Source organism: Staurois parvus, unplaced genomic scaffold (genome assembly GCF_062004578.1).
Source record: "Staurois parvus isolate SC_StPar_1 unplaced genomic scaffold, SC_StPar_1.0 ptg001948l, whole genome shotgun sequence".
Classification (NCBI taxonomy): Eukaryota; Metazoa; Chordata; class Amphibia; order Anura; family Ranidae; genus Staurois; species Staurois parvus.
This window is the reverse complement of record NW_028319744.1, coordinates 157,794-179,515: the sequence shown is the minus strand read 5'-3', so window position 1 is coordinate 179,515 and position 21,722 is coordinate 157,794.

Here is a 21,722-nt window from a genome sequence, read left to right as displayed (position 1 = left end):
TTCAGGTGTTCCAATCCCCTCCATATCATGTGATTCAGGTGTTCCAATCCCCTCCATATCATGTGATTCAGGTGCTCCAATCCCCTCCATGGACACAGGTGTATACAATCAAGCCCCTAGGCATGCAGACTGCTTCTACAAACATTGGTGAAAGAATGGATCGCTCTCAGGAGCTCAGTGACTCCAAGCGTGGTCCCGTGATAGGTGGCCACCTGGGCAATAAGTCCATCCGTGACATTTCCTGGCTACTAAATATTCCACGCTCAACTGTTAGTGGGATTATAACAAAGTGGAAGCAACTGGGAACAACAGCCACTCAGCCACCAAGTGGTAGGCCACGTCACATGACAGGGTGGGGTCAGCGCATGCTGAAGCGCACAGTGCGCAGAAGTCACCAACTGTCTGCAGAGTCAATAGCTAAAGATCTCCAAACTTGGTGTGGCCTTCAGATGAGCCCAACAACAGTGCGTAGAGAGCTTCATGGAATGGGTTTCCATGGCCGAGCAGCTGCATCCAAGCCTTCCATCACCAAGTGCAATGCAAAGCGTCGGATGCCGTGGTGTAAAGCACGCCGCCACTGGACTCTAGAGCATGGAGACGTGTTCTCTGGAGTGACCAATCACGCTTCTCTGTCTGGCAATCCGATGGACGTGTCTTGGTTTGGCGGTGGCCAGGAGAACGGTACTTGTCTGACTGCATTGTGCCAAGTGTAAAGTTTGGTGGAGGGGGGATTATGGTGTGGGGTTGTTTTTCAGGGGTTGGGCTTGGCCCCCTAGTTCCAGTAAAGGGAACTCTTAAGGCAACATTTTGGATAATTTCATGCTCCCAACTTTGTGGGAGGAGTTTGGGGATGGCCCCTTCCTGTTCCAACATGACTGCCCCCCAGTGCACAAAGCAAGGTCCATAAAGACATGGAGGAGCCAGTTTGGGGTGGAGGAACTTGACTGTCCTGCACAGAGTCCTGACCTCAACCCCATAGAACACCTTTGGGATGAATTAGAGCGGAGACTGCGAGCCAGGCCTCCTCCCCCGACATCAGTGCCTGACCTGACAAATGTGCTTCTGGAAGAATGGTCCAACCTTCCCATAGACACCCTCCTAAACCTTGTGGACGGCCTTCCCATAGACACCCTCCTAAACCTTGTGGACGGCCTTCCCATAGACACTGGGGTTACTGAAAACATTGGAGTTACTGGAAACACTGGGATCAATGAAGACAATGGGGTCCCTGGAGACATTGGAGTCACTTGGAACACTGGGGTCACTGTAGATGCAGATATCAATGGAGACCCTGCAGTCACTGGAGACACTGGGGTCACTGGAGTTATTGGAGTCCCTTGAAACACTGGGGTCACTGGAGACACTGGGGTCACTGGAGTTATTGGAAACAATGGGGTCACTGGGGTCACTGGAGATATTGGAGTCCCTTGAAACACTGGGGTCACTGTAGATTTAGATATCACTAGGGGCATTGGAAACACTGAGATCACTGGAGACATTAGAGTCACTGGAGGCTCTGGGGTCATTGGAGTCACTGGTAACCCTGGGATCGCTGTAGATACAGATATCAATGAAGACCCTGCAGTCACTAGAAACACTGGGGTCACAGGAGGTATTGGAAACACTGGGGTCACTGAAGACAATGGGGGTCACTGGGAGGCACTGGGGTACCTGGAGACATTGGAGTCACTTGAAAGACTTGGATAACTGTAGATGTAGATATCACTGGTGTCACTGGAGTTATACATACATAAATCAAAGCTGATCATTGTAAGCACCGCTGTCAGTGGTAAATTGCTTGTCTCATCCCTCTAACTGCAAGAGAGCTTGTTCTTTTGAAAAACAGCAGACTTATTGGCTGGATCACCAGGTGAAAATCGAAGAAAGAAAGCCTTAAAAAAAAACTAATGCAGCCGTCACTAAGGACAGAACCCAGGACACAGTATTGGTGGGACACGGGGCCAGGATGGGAGACTGTCCCGGCAAATCCATGTATGGAGGTGTCCTGTAGTCCTGTCCTAACGCGACAACACTACTCCTCTATAGATACAGTACGGTGAGTGAGCGTTGTCACCCCAGGACAGGAAGTGTGTAACTGGCAGGATCACCAGGTGCAGATGAAGAGGGAAAAACGAATGCAGCCGCCACATCTGAATAATATGAGATTTCTCTTCTCCAGTTCAGATGTTTTTTATCTGTCAGGAATCACTTACAGAACTTTGAATTTGTGATCCCGTGTGCGGTCATTCCCCTCCTCCACCTGTCCTCTATGACTACTGAAGAAAATCCTCCATGATGAAATCTAGGTGTGGTTTGCCCTGTTGCGGGGGAGGGGTGAAAACACAACCTGTATGAGGGTGTCAGGTACTCGGCGTTGTGTCTGCAGTGATAATGGTCAGATTTGGCGTTCGTCTAATCATATGGAATGCATCTTCCCCGACCACAGTGCCTGGCACTCCTCTGAGAGGGGCACTCCGCACCAATCCTTGCCTTTGACAAATCCCTGCCATTGACTAATCCCTGCCATCGACCAATCCCTGCCTTCGACCAATCCCTGCCTTCGACCAGTCCCTGCCTTCGACCAGTCCCTGCCTTAGACCAATCCCTGCCATCGACCAATCCCTGCCATCGACCAATCCCTGCCTTCGACCAATCCCTGCCATTGACCAATCCCTGCCATCGACCAATCCCTGCCTTCGACCAATCCCTGCCATCGACCAATCCCTGCCTTTGACCAATCCCTGCCATCGACCAATCCCTGCCATTGACCAATCCCTGCCATCGACCAATCCCTGCCATTGACCAATCCCTGGCATCGACCAATCCCTGCCTTCGACCAAGGAATGGTCAGTCCACCCCTGGGCTGGAGCCAGGGCTGGGACAAGGGGTGGGCAGGAGGGGCAGTTGCCCTGGGGGCACACTTTCTATGGCACGTGGGGAGTGCAGTTGTGAATCCTTGCCCTGGGCACTGGATCTTTTCTCGGGACAGGGTCATGCAGTGCCCAGGACAAAGATGCCAAACTGCCCCCCCCCCAATCCCACCCCATTCTTCATGTGCATTCTAGTAATCACTTGTCAAAACCACTGCCGCAGTCACTACTCCTGTCAGCCTTGCTAGAGAAGAAAGGCGCCCCCATCCCTACAGTAGACCATTGCGCCCAGGGCAGCCGCCCCTCCCGCCCACCCCTCGTCCTGGCCCTGGTTGACCCTGTCCCTGTATTGGTCGGAGATGTGCACCCGGCTGCCACCTCACCAGGGAGGAAGGATTGTTTGGAGACGATGAATCTGGGTGAATTCTCTGTGCCCACCGATCTCTTTATTAATGCCAATCAAAGGGATGAGGGGCCACCTTGCCTGGGGCCCCATTCTATCTTAACTTGTCTCTGCGTATCGGTGACAATGACAAAAAGGGGCTCCCATAGAGAATCGGAAGCTCCGCCCTCACAGTGAATGACCCTCCACAGTGCCACCAATCCCTGCCATCGACCAATCCCTGCCTTCGACCAATCCCTGCCTTCAACCAGTCCCTGCCTTAGACCAATCCCTGCCATCGACCAATCCCTGCCATCGACCAATCCCTGCCTTCGACCAATCCCTGCCATCGACCAATCCCTGCCATCGACCAATCCCTGCCTTCGACCAATCCCTGCCATCGACCAATCCCTGCCATCGACCAATCCCTGCCTTTGACCAATCCCTGCCATCGACCAATCCCTGCCATTGACCAATCCCTGCCTTCCACAAATCCCTGCCATCGACCAATCCCTGCCATCGACCAATCCCTGCCTTCGACCAATCCCTGCCATCGACCAATCCCTGCCTTCGACCAATCCCTGCCATCGACCAATCCCTGCCTTCGACCAATCCCTGCCATTGACCAATCCCTGCCTTCGACCAATCCCTGTCTTCGACCAATTCCTGCCATTGACCAATCCCTGTCTTCGACCAATTCCTGCCATTGACCAATCCCTGCCATTGACCAATCCCTGCCTTTGACCAATCCCTGCCATTGACCAATCCCTGCCATCGACCAATCCCTGCCATTGACCAATCCCTGCCTTCGACAAGTCCCTGCCTTAGACCAATCCCTGCCATCGACCAATCCCTGCCATCGACCAATCCCTGCCTTCGACCAATCCCTGCCATTGACCAATCCCTGCCTTCGACCAATCCCTGCCTTCGACCAATCCCTGCCATCGACCAATCCCTGCCTTCGACCAATCCCTGCCATCGACCAATCCCTGCCTTCGACCAATCCCTGCCATAGACCAATCCCTGCCTTCGACCAATCCCTGCCTTCGACCAATCCCTGTCTTCGACCAATTCCTGCCATTGACCAATCCCTGCCATCGACCAATCCCTGCCTTTGACCAATCCCTGCCATCGACCAATCCCTGCCTTCGACCAATCCCTGCCATTGACCAATCCCTGCCCTCGACAAATCCCTGCCTTTGACCAATCCCTGCCATCGACCAATCCCTGCCTTCGACCAATCCCTGCCATTGACCAATCCCTGCCATCAATCAATCCCTGCCTTCGACCAATCCCTGCCTTCGACCAATCCCTGCCTTCGACAAATCCCTGCCTTCGACCAATTCCTGCCTTTGACCAATCCCTGCCATCGACCAATCCCTGCCATTGACCAATCCCTGGCATCGACCAATCCCTGCCTTCGACCAATCCCTGCTTTCGACAAGTCCCTGCCTTAGACCAATCCCTGCCATCGACCAATCCCTGCCTTCGACCAATCCCTGCCTTCGACCAATCCCTGCCTTCGACCAATCCCTGCCATCGACCAATCCCTGCCTTCGACCAATCCCTGCCATTGACCAATCCCTGCCTTCGACCAATCCCTGTCTTCGACCAATTCCTGCCATTGACCAATCCCTGTCTTCGACCAATTCCTGCCATTGACCAATCCCTGCCATTGACCAATCCCTGCCTTTGACCAATCCCTGCCATTGACCAATCCCTGCCATCGACCAATCCCTGCCATTGACCAATCCCTGCCTTCGACAAGTCCCTGCCTTAGACCAATCCCTGCCATCGACCAATCCCTGCCATCGACCAATCCCTGCCTTCGACCAATCCCTGCCATTGACCAATCCCTGCCTTCGACCAATCCCTGCCTTTGACCAATCCCTGCCTTCGACCAATCCCTGCCTTCGACCAATCCCTGCCATCGACCAATCCCTGCCTTCGACCAATCCCTGCCATCGACCAATCCCTGCCTTCGACCAATCCCTGCCATAGACCAATCCCTGCCTTCGACCAATCCCTGCCTTCGACCAATCCCTGTCTTCGACCAATTCCTGCCATTGACCAATCCCTGCCATCGACCAATCCCTGCCTTTGACCAATCCCTGCCATCGACCAATCCCTGCCTTCGACCAATCCCTGCCATTGACCAATCCCTGCCCTCGACAAATCCCTGCCTTTGACCAATCCCTGCCATCGACCAATCCCTGCCTTCGACCAATCCCTGCCATTGACCAATCCCTGCCATCGATCAATCCCTGCCTTCGACCAATCCCTGCCTTCGACCAATCCCTGCCTTCGACAAATCCCTGCCTTCGACCAATTCCTGCCTTTGACCAATCCCTGCCATCGACCAATCCCTGCCATTGACCAATCCCTGGCATCGACAATCCCTGCCTTCGACCAATCCCTGCTTTCGACAAGTCCCTGCCTTAGACCAATCCCTGCCATCGACCAATCCCTGCCTTCGACCAATCCCTGCCTTCGACCAATCCCTGCCTTCGACCAATCCCTGCCTTTGACCAATCCCTGCCTTCGACCAATCCCTGCCATTGACCAATCCCTGCCATCGACCAATGCCTGCCTTCGACCAATCCCTGCCATTGACCAATCCCTGCCTTCGACCAATCCCTGCCTTTGACCAATCCCTGCCTTCGACCAATCCCTGCCATTGACCAATCCCTGCCATCGACCAATCCCTGCCTTCGACCAATCCCTGCCATCGACCAATCCCTGCCTTCGACCAATCCCTGTCATCGACCAATCCCTGCCATTGGCCAATCCCTGCCATTGACCAATCCCTGCCATTGACCAATCCCTGCCTTCGACCAATCCCTGCCATCGACCAATCCCTGCCTTCAAATGATGTTAATGAAATATTACAAATCAGGGATGGTGCATCTATGAACTGGAACCATCTTATGGAAACATCGATGGCGGCTCTCCGGAGATCCGAAACCAAAAATAATCAGGAAATGTACAAATATCTCCCCTCACTGACCGAATCCGGCATCGCTGGTCATCCACAAGGCAACATGAGCGGGAGCCTCGGGCCCCATGGATGTTCAGGGGCCCCAGCTATAACATTCATGCTCCTGTAGTAAATTAGGAGGTATAATTAGATTGGCTGGAGCAGGGGAGGACTGACAACGGGGCTCCCGGGCAATAGGGGATCATGGGGCCCCTGTGTCCTTGCCCACACTCAAAGCACACCCAAAAAAAGCCTATAAAAGGAACCAGGGGCATCTCATGGGGCCCCCTACTGACAGGAATGGTCAGTCCACCCCTGGGCTGGAGCCAGGGCTGGGACAAGGGGTGGGCAGGAGGGGCAGTTGCCCTGGGGGCACACTTTCCATGGCACGTGGGGGGTGCAGTTGTGAATCCTTGCCCTGGGCACTGGATCTTTTCTCGGGACAGGGTCATCCAGTGCCCAGGACAAAGATGCCAAACTGCCCCCCCCCCCAATCCCACCCCATTCTTCATGTGCATTCTAGTAATCACTTGTCAAAACCACTGCCGCAGTCACTACTCCTGTCAGCCTTGCAAGAGAAGAAAGGCGCCCCCATCCCTACAGTAGACCATTGCGCCCAGGGCAGCCGCCCCTCCCGCCCACCCCTCGTCCTGGCCCTGGTTGACCCTGTCCCTGTATTGGTCGGAGATGTGCACCCGGCTGCCACCTCACCAGGGAGGAAGGATTGTTTGGAGACGATGAATCTGGGTGAATTCTCTGTGCCCACCGATCTCTTTATTAATGCCAATCAGAGGGATGAGGGGCCACCTTGCCTGGGGCCCCATTCTATCTTAACTTGTCTCTGCGTATCGGTGACAATGACAAAAAGGGGCCCCCATAGAGAATCGGAAGCTCCGCCCTCACAGTGAATGACCCTCCACAGTGCCACATTGACCCCTCACCGCAATGGCTCCCGGAATAATTACCCCCCTGCAATGCGCAGAACCACATATTGGGGCTGATTTACTAAAACTGGAGCGCTCAGAATCTGGTGCGGCTGTGCACGGCAGCCAATCAGCTTCTACCTTCAGCTTGGTCAGTGAAGCTTTGGCAATAAAACCTGGAAGCCGATTGGTTTCTCTGCAGAGCTGCACCAGATTATGTACTCTCCAGTTTTAGTAAATTGGCCCTGGAGACCCGATGACATTCTCTGGGGACCCGATGATGTGTTCTGTGCTGGGAGTCCAGCCAGTTCTAGAGAACCCCAGACCACCCCAGAATCATCAGACACCATTCAATGGAAATGGAGCTAGTATAAGCACCTACATCTGTCCCCTCTGTGTTCCCATCCCCCCCCCCCGGACATGCAGCAATCATGAGCACCAATCAAAAGAGCCCAAATCCTTCAATAGTTTCTCAGCAACATTTAAAAGAAAGTCCAACGCATTTCACGGAGGGCAGGGTTCCCCACCATAGCCTCGAGAGAGAAGGAGAGCTGCATTGAGTTAGTTGGATTTGGTTTACCCCTTGGTTCCTCCCTCCTTACCCCAGGAAGAGAAGGGTAGCATGTAGGCAGGTGCAGTCTGTTTTCTCCACTTTAGGTGGTGCTCGACCCGAGTGGTCCCACAGCCTACACAGGCAGCCCAGAGGAAGCATGGTTTCTCTATGATTTCCTGGGTCAATGGAGCAGCATGCCGGTTGGCTACACTGAGGCCATGTGACCCTTGGTGGCCATCTTGCGTCAGCAAGGTCTATTTAGGTCCCTGCCCCTTGGTTTTGGTCTTGGTTTTGGCTAATATAAGGAGAGAGACCTTGCTTGCTAGGGAAAGAAACTTGCGGTAGAAAAAGTTTCCTAAGGAGGAGGGAAAGGCTGGAGACTTGCTATCCTGGAAGAAGTCTCCCCTCTTGGGACCGGTCCGACCAGGCAGCCCTTCTCCTTCTGAAACGGACACTGTCGGCACCTCTCCTCAGCCACATCTGACTGCATTGAACTGTGCGTTATTTTCCTAGCAGTGCTCTCTCTCTCTCTCTCTCTCTGTCTGTTTGTAACGTTGGCATTCCTTTCAAGGCAAGTTCCAAATTTTACTGCAACCAGATTTTTACAACCCGCACCACTGCTGCACCTCCCTACTGGTGCCCTTTGGCTGAAGACACTAGAAGCCTCCAGGAGGTCTAAGACCAAATGTTCCTATGTGCTGCTTATGGAACTGTGTTGGGGTCTGTGAGCTGAAAGCGCCATGTTATTACGTGAGGGTCTCCAGTACAATCATTTATACTATGCCAGGGGCGGACTGACCATTTGGAAACTCGGGCACTGCCCGAGGGCCCGGGGTCAGTAGGGGGCCCCATGAGATGCCCCTGGTACCTTTTTCATAGGCTTTTTTGAGTTTGGGCAAGGACACAGGGGCCCCATGATCCCCTATTGCCCAAGGGCCCCATAAGTTGTCAGTCTGTCCCTGTACTATGCCCAGCATCATGGTGCTTGGTCACAATGCTGCTCTGAAGAGAGAGTTCCATTGATGTCACCAGGCCTGGCGCTCGGTCACGATGCTGCTCTGAAGAGAGAGTTCCATTGATGTCACCAGGCCTGGCGCTCGGTCACGATGCTGCTCTGAAGAGAGAGTTCCATTGATGTCACCAGGCCTGGCGCTCGGTCACAATGCTGCTCTGAAGAGAGAGTTCCATTGATGTCACCAGGCCTGGCGCTCGGTCACGATGCTGCTCTGAAGAGAGAGTTCCATTGATGTCACCAGGCCTGGCGCTCGGTCACAATGCTGCTCTGAAGAGAGAGTTCCATTGATGTCACCAGGCCTGGCGCTCGGTCACAATGCTGCTCTGAAGATAGAGTTCCATTGATGTCACCAGGCCTGGCGCTCGGTCACAATGCTGCTCTGAAGAGAGAGTTCCATTGATGTCACCAGGCCTGGCGCTCGGTCACAATGCTGCTCTGAAGAGAGTTCCATTGATGTCACCAGGCCTGGCGCTCGGTCACAATGCTGCTCTGAAGAGAGAGTTCCATTGATGTCACCAGGCCTGGCACTCGGTCACAATGCTGCTCTGAAGAGAGAGTTCCATTGATGTCACCAGACCTGAGAGAGGTGAGGCCAGTGACTGGAACCCCCAGGAGTGAGGTGGTAAAGCCGCACAGCCAGGAGGGTGGAGAGGTGGTCCGGTCTCCGACTGCCACCCACACATCGGGGAGAGTCATGAAAATCTTTGTATTGGCTAGAAGGCGGGTTGGGTTGGTTGGCTCAACATGGCGATATGTGAGGCAGACCGCCACCAGCCAACACGCCAAGATGCAGCTGGTAAGCCACTTTGACATTTTCCTTTGTATGGGGACACAAAAACATCCCAGCGCCTCTCTAATACCTCTTTCTGCCATCCCGAGCTTGTCATTCCATCGGAGAGCCGGGACAATGGATGAGGTCGTCTTTGTTCAGAATGGATGAACCAATATTTCTGATATTCTCTTCATTTCCTGTCTAATTCTGTCTTCTACTCTGAACTGCGCTGAACATTCCTTTGTTTGTCATCCTCATCCTCCGACTTGACCAATGACGAAAGGGATCCTCATTGAGACCTCCAGACAACAAGAACAAAGAGATCCCCCAACCCCAACACCTCCCCCCGCCGGCACACAGAGAGAAGGATTTCATCTCTTGGAGACAAATAATTAAGAAAATAAATTTTCCCAGATGGAGAAATGAGATTTATAACTGCCAATAAATTCAGCATCGTCCCGGAGAACTCACTTCATCATCGGACACGTGGAGCGAAGACGCCGCAGCGGGATGTAGAAAAGAGAGCGCCACCGCCTTCCATTGTGTGAGACGCAGAAGGACGCTGAGCATGGAGACGGGGATGACTTATGACAACCAGACAAATTCTGGGTACAAGGACAGCTCGGCTGAAATGTGTGTCTGTATCACTGATTTCCAGATCGTGAAAAAAATAATTAATTGGGCCCCCCCCCATGAGGTTTTAAGTAAACAAGTGTATCTGGCAGCAGGACTCGACTCTTCTCTGGCACTTTTTCCTGCAGTAATTCCTTTTCCCCAGTAGATGTCCTCAGTCCTCTGTGTTAAATCATACCCAGCATTATTCAACTTGGGAGACTGAGGACATCCTGTGAGTGCAAGGAGGCACCATGGGGGCACTGAGAACGGTGCTGATGGTTGGCAATCGAAGAAAAAAGACACTGCAAGTCACATGACTGACTGGAAACATCTAGAATTAGAAGGTTTATATACAAATGAATAATAGAATAAAACAATGGGGGGGGGGGGGCACTGGGGGTGCTGGTGTTTGGCTGTAAGTAATTTTAAAAGAAGAACAGATGAAAGCAGATGATATTCAGGTCCTGGCAGGTGTCCCCCATAGATCTGCACAGAACAGCCAGTTCCTGCGACAAAGTCCTCTAACATCCAAGGCAAGGATTGAGGTGAAAATCTGAACATAAAAATTGTAAAACCCTCATCTGGAATATGCAGTTCAGTTTTGGGCTCCAATTAAAAAAAAGAACATTGGGGAACAGGAGAAAGTACAGAGAAGGGCAACTAAACTGATACGAGGCATGGAGGAGATCAGCTATGAGGAAAGGAACTGATTGTATTCTCTACTGAGAAGAGGAGATTAAGGGGGGATATGATCACCATGTATAATACATAAGGGGGGGGATATGATCTCCATGTATAATACATAAGGGGGGATATGATCACCATGTATAATACATAAGGGGGGATGTGATCTCCATGTATAATACATAAGGGGGATATGATCTCCATGTATAATACATAAGGGGGGATATGATCTCCATGTATAATACATAAGGGGGGATATGATCTCCATGTATAATACACAAGGGGGATATGATCTCCATGTATAATACATAAGGGGGGATATGATCTCCATGTATAATACATAAGGGGGGATATGATCTCCATGTATTAATACATAAGGGGGGGATATGATCACCATGTATAATACATAAGGGGGGATATGATCTCCATTTATAATACATAAGGGGGGATATGATCTCCATGTATAATACATAAGGGGGGATATGATCTCCATGTATAATACATAAGGGGGGATATGATCTCCATTTATAATACATAAGGGGGATATGATCTCCATGTATAATACATAAGGGGGGGGTATGATCTCCATGTATAATACATAAGGGGGGATATGATCTCCATGTATAATACATAAGGGGGGATATGATCACCATGTATAATACATAAGGGGGGATATGATCTCCATGTATAATACATAAGGGGGGATATGATCTCCATGTATAATACATAAGGGGGGATATGATCTCCATGTATAATACATAAGGGGGGATATGATCTCCATTTATAATACATAAGGGGGATATGATCTCCATGTATAATACATAAGGGGGGATATGATCTCCATGTATAATACATAAGGGGGGGGTATGATCTCCATGTATAATACATAAGGGGGATATGATCTCCATGTATAATACATAAGCAGGGGATATGATCACCATGTATAATACATAAGGGGGATATGATCTCCATGTATAATACATAAGCAGGGGATATGATCACCATGTATAATACATAAGGGGGATATGATCTCTATGTATAATACATAAGGGGGGATATGATCTCCATGTATAATACATAAGGGGGGATATGATCTCCATGTATAATACATAAGGGGGGATATGATCTCCATGTATAATACATAAGGGGGGATATGATCTCCATGTATAATACATAAGGGGGATATGATCTCCATGTATAATACATAAGGGGGATATGATCTCCATGTATAATACATAAGGGGGATATGATCTCCATGTATATTACATAAGGGGGATATGATCTCCATGTATATTACATAAGGGGGGATATGATCTCCATGTATAATACATAAGGGGGGATATGATCTCCATGTATAATACATAAGGGGGATATGATCTCCATGTATAATACATAAGGGGGATATGATCTCCATGTATAATACATAAGGGGGATATGATCTCCATGTATATTACATAAGGGGGGATATGATCTCCATGTATAATACATAAGGGGGGATATGATCTCCATGTATAATACATAAGGGGGAATGATCTCCATGTATAATACATAAGGGAGGATATGATCTCCATGTATAATACATAAGGGGGGATATGATCTCCATGTATAATACATAAGGGGGATATGATCTCCATGTATAATACATAAGGGGGATATGATCTCCATGTATAATACATAAGGGGGGATATGATCACCATGTATAATACATAAGGGGGGATATGATCTCCATCTATAATACATAAGGGGGGATATGATCTCCATGTATAATACATAAGGGGGGATATGATCTCAATGTATAATACATAAGGGGGATATGATCTCCATGTATAATACATAAGGGGGATATGATCTCCATGTATAATACATAAGGGGGGATATGATCTCCATGTATAATACATAAGGGGGATATGATCTCCATGTATAATACATAAGAGGGGGATATGATCTCCATGTATAATACATAAGGGGGGGATATGATCTCCATGTATAATACATAAGGGGGATATGATTACCATGTATAATACATAAGGGGGATATGATCACCATGTATAATATGTAAGGGGGGATATGATCACCATGTATAATACATAAGGGGGATATGATCTCCATGTATAATACATAAGGGGGGTATGATCTCCATGTATAATACATAAGAGGGGTATGATCTCCATGAATAATACATAAGGGGGGATATGATCTCCATGTATAATACATAAGGGGGGATATGATCTCCATGTATAATACATAAGGGGGGATATGATCACCATGTATAATACATAAGGGGGATATGATCTCCATGTATAATACATAAGGGGGATATGATCTCCATGTATAATACATAAGGGGGGATATGATCTCCATGTATAATACATAAGGGGGGATATGATCTCCATGTATAATACATAAGGGGGATATGATCTCCATGTATAATACATAAGGAGGGGATATGATCACCATGTATAATACATAAGGGGGGGGGGAATATGATCTCCATGTATAATACATAAGGGGGGATATGATCTCCATGTATAATACATAAGGGAGGGATATGATCTCCATGTATAATACATAAGGGGGGGGGATATGATCTCCATGTATAATACATAAGGGGGGGATATGATCACCATGTATAATACATAAGGGGGGGATATGATCTCCATGTATAATACATAAGGGGGATATGATCTCCATGTATAATACATAAGGGGGGATATGATCTCCATGTATAATACATAAGGGGGGATATGATCTCCATGTATAATACATAAGGGGGATATGATCTCCATGTATAATACATAAGGAGGGGATATGATCACCATGTATAATACATAAGGGGGGGGGGGAATATGATCTCCATGTATAATACATAAGGGGGGATATGATCTCCATGTATAATACATAAGGGAGGGATATGATCTCCATGTATAATACATAAGGGGGGGGATATGATCTCCATGTATAATACATAAGGGGGGGATATGATCACCATGTATAATACATAAGGGGGGGATATGATCTCCATGTATAATACATAAGGGGGATATGATCTCCATGTATAATACATAAGGGGGGATATGATCTCCATGTATAATACATAAGGGGGGATATGATCTCCATGTATAATACATAAGGGGGGATATGATCTCCATCTATAATACATAATGTATACTATAGGGGATACCAGGGGATGCTTCTCTGCAAATCAGGAGCCCTATAAAAAAAATAGAACAAACGAAAGATTAGAATGATAGATCACTACCAGAAATCAGCAGCAGTTAGTGAATTGCCCACTAGATGGCGCACACGTACTTCCCATGGAGAAATGCAGAGAAACAGTGCCACCTAGTGTATGTCTGCCAGAATCCATTTTTTTCTCCCCCCTCCTGGCTCCTATGAGGTCTTTCTAGGGCTGGAATTAGTTGTGCTGCATTTTTCCCATTTTCTTGTGATTTTCTGGCTGATTTTCTCCTTAGTTAAAAAAAAAAAACTGTTGAGATAAGTTAGCCCCTCCCCCTATTTCTGACTGCTTTATGAAACATGCTAGTTGCCTGGCGGTCAGGTTTCTCCAATATGAGACCCCCCGCCTGGTCTCTAAATAGATAATGAAGGCAAGTTCCTGTTATTTATTTATTTCAGGTACTTATATAGTGCCGTTAATTTATGCAGCGCTTTACATATTGTACATTCACATCAGTCCCCGCCCCCGAGGAGCATACAATCTAAGATCCCTCACTCACATTCATACATACACGGGCCAATTTAGACAGGATCCAATTAACCTTCCAGCATGTCTTTTGGAGTGTGGGAGGACACCAGAGTACCTGGAGGAAACCCACACAGGCACAGGGAGAACAAGTAAACTCCAGGCCGGTAGTGCTGTGGATTTGAACCAACGACCCAAGTACTGCCAGGAGGAAGTGCTAACCACTGAGCCACTGTGCTGTTATAGAACAGATATTGTCAGCTCTCTAGTGGCCGGTGTTTCCTACCTCTCCTCCGCAGTTCCGGCATTTCACACTTCTGGAGGTTTCAGGGGCACCGTGGATCCATCCTCTGACCTCTACATCACTACTTAGGGGGTCGAAGAATGGAATCCAGAGGGAATGATGGGGCCCCTCCTTACATCAGGGCCCCCAGAGCCCCCCTCCTTACATCAGGGTTTCCAGAGTCACACCCTTTACATCAGTGTCCCCAGAGCCCCCCTCCTTACAGCAGGGTCCCCAGAGCCCCCCTCCTTACATCAGGGTCCCCAGAGTCACACCCTTTACATCAGTGTCCCCAGAGCTCCCCTCCTTACAGCAGGGTCCCCAGAGCCCCCCTCCTTACATCAGGGTTCCCAGAGTCACACCCTTTACATCAGTGTCCCCAGAGCCCCCCTCCTTACAGCAGGGTCCCCAGAGCCCCCCTCCTTACATCAGGGTCCCCAGAGTCACACCCTTTACATCAGAGCCCCCAGAATCCCCCTCCTTACATCAGTGTCCCCAGAGTCACACCCTTTACATCAGTGTCCCCAGAGCCCCCTCCTTACAGCAGGGTCCCCAGAGCCCCCCTCCTTACATCAAGGTCCCCAGAGCCCCCCTCCTTACATCAGGGTCCCCAGAGCCCTCCTTCTTACATCAGGGTCCCCAGAGTCACACCCTTTACATCAGGGCCCCCCGAATCCCCTTCCTTACATCAGTGTCCACAGAGTCACACCCTTTACATCAGTGTCCCCAGAGCCCCCCTCCTTACATCAGGGCCCCCAGAACCCCCCTCTTTACATCAGGGTCCCCAGAGCCCCACACCTTAAATCGAGATTTCCACAGCCCCCCTAACATCAGGAGCAGCAATTCTAATCATGGATAAAGTGAATTTTTAAAAATTAACAGTTCCTTTAAATAACCTGTTAGGGGGGTGGGGTGGGGGTGACCTGAACCTGCCTGTGAAGTGACCCGTCTGTAGGATGCTTACAACCTGCTACAGCAACAATGATATTTACAAAGGAAAAACTGCTGCTTAAATTGCCGGTAAATGAAATTTTTTTTTTTAAATGCCGGTAAATGATAGCTCCCTGCCAGCTTGTTTTAATTTGTAAAAAAAGTCATGGAACTCCACCCCCCCCCCAATTAATACCCTCAGGAGTCTATTAAGTATTTTTGGGGGGACCTTTGGGGGATCCCTGTATCGTTTTTAACAACAAGAGAGAAGCCGGCGGTGAGATGTCATTTACTGGCAATTTAGAAAATTTTATGTGAATTTAAAATTTAAATTAAAAAATTAATAAAATTAATAATGATTTTTTTCTTTGTAAATATCACTTAGCCTTTAAAAAAAAAAGTGTTGGCCCTCCCAACCCCCCCCCCCCCCCCCCCCATCCCAAATCAATGTCAGACCCTTTGAATCTGGTATAGATTTTTAGGGGGAATCCAAAAAACAAAAAATACATACTGGCAGCACAGTGGCTAAATGGTCAGCACTTCTGTCTGGCACTACTTGGGTCATTGGTTTGAATCCCAACCACGGCACCACCTGCCTGGAGTTTGCATGTTCTCCCTGTTCCTGCGTGGGTTTTCTCTGGGTACTCCGGTTTCCTCCCACACTCCAAAGACATGCTGGGAGGTGAATTGGCTCCTGTCTAAATTGGCCCTAGTATGTGTATGTATGAATGTGAGTTAGGGACCTTAGATTGTACGCTCCTCAGGGGTGGGGACTGATGTGAATGTACAATATATATGTGAAGCACTGCATAAATTGATGGTGCTATATAAGTACCTGTAATAAATATATATATATGGTGCCCCCTCCCCAAAATTCACATCAGACCCTTAATCAAAGCATAGGAACAAAAGGGGGGTTAATGTGTCCCCCCCTTCTGAACCATAGCAGGCTACATACCCTCATCAAGGGCCTCTTCCCTATAACCCTGGCCCTGTGGTGGTGGGGGTCTGTTGGTAGGGGGCCCCCAGGTACACAGCCCTGTGTGATCATTAAGGTCCGACTGAAATGAGTTTGTGCACATCAATGTGTATCCATCAGAGGCCCCCCCCCCCCCCCATGATACAGGTCATCAAACATGATATATTTGGCCCCACCAGGGGGCGCTCCTGCACTACCAATTATAAGTAGTCAGGTAGCACCACCTAGTGGAATTGTGAGTGAAGCATCTCTGCCATCTGCAATGATATTCAGGTGGACTATTGGAAGAGATGGACTGGATGCTGAGTGGAATATGCCCCCCCCCACCCCTCACTTCTTATTCTTTATACTCAGAAATAGAAACTCTGAAGGGGAATCTGAGCATGTTGGGTCATTCTTCCTATACGAAGATCATTGTGACTCGACTGCAGCTCCATCACCTTCTACAGAGAACATGAGAGCCGAAACCGAGGAGATTCATTCAGACTTCTACCAGAGAGTCATTCAATTCCCCCATCAGGTTACAGCTCCACCCCTGGGGGCCCAGAGGGCCCAAATACCATTCCAAATGTTGTCACTGTCACCCTGAGCAAGTGTGAGGCTTCATCTCTTCTACTGGGGGGGGAGGGGGGGTTAGGCTTAGGTGTGAAGGGTTGGTAATAGGAGTTAAAGGGGTAGGAGTGCAGGAGCATTAACTGGAGGTGGAGGAGATATAATAGGATCTGTAGGGAATGGTAGATGTGGAAGAGGAGTTATAGGTGGGCTTATGGGGGGTGTTGCAAAGAAGGGGTAAACGTTTTGGGGAGATAGGAGTGGAGGAAGGGTTAATAGTTGTTGGGAGGTAGGTGTGGAGGAGAGGTAATATTTGTTGGGATGTAGGTGAGGAGGAGATGTAATAGTGGTTGGGGTCGTGGAGGGGTAAAAGATGTTGGGGTGTAGGTGTTGAGGAGGGGTAAAAGTGGATGGGGTGTAGGTGTGGACTTGGGTAATAGTAGTTGAGCTGTAGGTGTGGAGGAGGGGTAATAGTGGTTGGGGTGTAGGCGGGGAGGAGGGGTAATAGTTGTAGAGATATCTGCGTGTCAGCGGCCCCCTGAATCCCCTGATTTCCCCTCCCCCAGGTCTGTAGTAAATTCCTATCAGAGATTTTCCAGATGGGATGTGTGTGTGTGGGGGGGGGGGTCTCCAGGAAATCACAATGTGGTGATAAGGTTTAACTTTCTCTGTCAATCTTCCTGAACAATGGACACACGGGAGGGGGGGGACTGGAGGCAATGAATGGGACCCCCACCTCAGGTATCAGTGTCTCTGTGACAGTGTCTGTTTCTGGGATTGTACAGATAATTGGAGATCAATAAACAGGAAATAACTGATATCCCCCCTTCTTCTCCTTCATTGATAACAATGTATACAACACTGAGCCACCAGAGATCCCCCTCCCGATATACATTTGTATCTTTCCTGCCAATCGCTGCATATGAAGGAATTTTGTATTAGACATGTGTGATTCGCTTTGTTACGGACTGAAATTTGCTTCCTGAGATTGGGATGAATCCGAATCTCCAAATCACAATAGCAACAAATGTCAACGAGTCCGAAATAAATTGTAATGAAAACAAAGAATCCATTTGAATTCCTTTGGATGACACTATAGATCATTGGTGTCATGGTGGTGCCATGTTAATGCCATATTGGGGCCATGTAGATGCCACATTGGGGCCATGTTGGTGTCATGTTGATGCCATATTTGTGCCATGTTGGTGTCATGTTGATGCCATATTGGGGCCATGTTGGTGTCATGTTGATGCCATATTTGTGCCATGTTGGTGTCATGTTGATGCCATATTTGTGCCATGTTGGTGTCATGTTGATGCCATATTGGGGCCATGTTGGGGTCATGTTGATGCCATATTTGTGCCATGTTGGTGTCATGTTGATGCCATATTGGAAAAATGAGGGGAACTTGTGAGTGAAGGACCAACAAGGAAAGACCACAAAGAGAACCAAACTTCGGCTTGAAAAAAGTTAATATTTATTGACAAATATCAAAATATGGATGATACAATTACCCCTTCACCCTACACAGTGATAAAACAAAATGACAACGTTGTCATATCATTAAAAAAACAACCCGCCCGGGCACATAGGCATACTCTCCACGCACACAGGCAAACACTAACGTGGGAATAAGATCCTGGATACCATGGGGCACTATGGTAGATGTTGGTAATACTGGCTAGTTGGATGATGGATATCATCTGTAACCATGATACAGTAGAGAGTTGATGCCATATTGGTTCCATGGTGGTATCATTTTGGTGTCATTTTGGTGCCATGGCGGTGTCATGTTGATGCCTTGTTGGTGGTGTCATGTTGATGAAATGTTGGTGTCGTTGACAGTTCTTCTCTCAGGCAGTTCCATACATGAGGTTTCTGCACGTTACTTTACATCCAAACTCTTCACAGATAACTTTTCCTGCATGTCTGAATTTTCGCTGCGCTCTTCACCCCGATGGTGGAAACCATCAGACAACTTTATTGTGCCAAGGTCTCAGGTGTCCTACTAAACCCGAATACCTATAAAAGGTGAGATGTTATAAAGGCGGGTCAGACCGGGGCAAAGTCCATCTAGGGTTCCTATGTTATATCTGAGTACGATATGTAATGATATCTGTACTCGGGGGGCCACATCTCCTCATTACATACACAATCAGTAGGTCTGCCCAGTGATTGTACGCCAGCACTTTTCTGGGGCATTGGAGTATCTCAGGGTCAGGGTTAGGAATTGGGATATTAGGGTCAGGGTTAGGAAATTGGTTATTAGGGTCAGGGGTAAGAATTGGGGTGCTAGAGTCAGGGTAAGGAATTGGGGTATTAGAGTCAGGGTAAGGAATTGGGGTATTAGAGTCAGGGTAAGGAATTGGGGTGTTAGAGTCAGGGTAAGGGACTGGGGTATTAGAGTCAAGGTAAATGATTGGGGTGTTAGAGTCAGGGTAAGGAATTGGGGTGTTAGAGCCAGGGTAAGGAATTGGGGTATTAGAGTCAGGGTAAGGAATTGGGGTATTAGAGCCAGGTTAAGGAATTGGGGTGTTAGAGTCAGGGTAAGGGACTGGGGTGTTAGAGTCAAGGTAAATGATTGGGGTGTTAGAGTCAGGGTAAGAAATTGGGGTATTAGAGTCAGGGTAAGGAATTGGGGTGTTAGAGCCAGGGTAAGGAATTGGTGTATTAGAGTCAGGGTAAGGAATTGGGGTATTAGAGCCAGGTTAAGGAATTGGGGTGTTAGAGTCAGGGTAAGGAATTGGGGTATTAGAGCCAGGTTAAGGAATTGGGGTGTTAGAGTCAGGGTAAGGAATTGGGGTGTTAGAGCCAGGGTAAGGGACTGGGGTATTAGGGTCAGAGTTAAGCTGGCCAAAGATGGATCATAATTCGGATAGTCCCTGCTGAACCACCTGAATTTCGATCCATCTATGGCTGTTCACATTTGTGGGAAGTCAGTCTAATGATTGGCTTCTCACAAATGTTGGCTTGTTGGAAAATATGTGTCCATTCAGGGCTGATCAGTGTATTCTGAGAGTAGAGGGGTCTCGCTGTCAGAATCCAATAACACAGGGGGAAAATTCCTCCATCGACCTCGCGTGTGTGAATGGGGGAACCTGTTCAGTTTTTTTCGATCAGCATGCTGGCCGATGGTGAAAAAAGTGAGCCTTGTATGGGTAGCTTTAGTGATGAGAATAATAGAGTTTAGAGTTAGGGATTCGGATATTTCAGGGTTATGGATTGGGGTATCAGGGTCAGAGTTAGGGAATGATGTATTTGGGTCAGGCCTGGGGAATAAAGTACCTAACGGCCAGATTAAGGAATTGGGGTGTTGAGGTCAGGGTTAGGGATTGGTGTATCTCAGGAGTAGACTTAACAATTGGGGTATCTCGGGGTCAGAGTTAGGAATGTCAGCTTTAGGGTTAGGAAGTGGAGTATCCCAAGGTCAAAATTATAGATTTGGGGATCTGAGGATCTGGTCAGGGTTAGAGACTGGAGAACCTCACGGTCAAGACAACGGGAGTGTAGTTTTTTGGTCAGAGTTAGGGATTGATATATCTTGGGATCAGAGTTAAGGATTGGGGTATCTCAGGGCAGAGTTAGGGACTGGATTATTTAGGGTCAGAGTGAGGGATTAGGGTATCACCAGGTCAGGGATTGGGGTATCTCAGGGTCAGGGTTAGCAATTGAGGGATATCAGGCTCAGGGTTAGAGATTGGAGAATCTCGGGGTCAAGACAAAGGGAGTAGAGTTTTACGGTCAGTGTTAGGGATTGAAATATCTTGGGATCAGAGTTAAGGATTGGGGCATCTCATGGTTATAGTTAGGGACTGGGTTTTTTTTAGGTTCAGAGTGAGGGATTGGGATATCTCCGGGTCAGGGTTAGGGATTGGGATATCTCAGGGTTAGGGATAGAGGTGTTAGGATCAGAGTTAAGGAATGGAGTATCTGGGGTTCAGAGTTAGGGATTGGGGATCTCAGGGTCAGGGTTAGAGATTGGATAATATTGGGGTCAAGACACAGGGAGTGGAGTTTTGTGGTCAGAGTTAGAGATTGGAATATCTTGGGATCAAAGTTAAGGATTGGGGTATCTCAGGGTCAGAATTAGGGACTAGGATTGTAGGGTCAATGTAAGGGACTGGGATATCTCAGGACCAGGGTTAGGGATTGGGGTAACTCAGGGTCAGGGTTAGGGATTGGGGGATCTCAGGATCAAGGTTAGGGAACTGGGGATCTCAGGGTCAATACAAAAGGAGAGGAATTTTATGGTCAGAGTTATAGATTGGAATATCTTGGGATCAAAGGTAAGGATTGAGGTATCTCAGGGTCAGAGTTAGGGAATGGGATTTTAGGGTCAGGGTTAGCGACTGGAAAAGCTTGGGGTCAGGATTAGGGATTGTTAACTCTTGGTCAGGGTTAGGGATATATGCTTTAGGATCAGAGTTTGGGATTGGAATATCTTGAGATCAGGGTTAGGGATTTGGGCTCACTGGGTCAGAGTT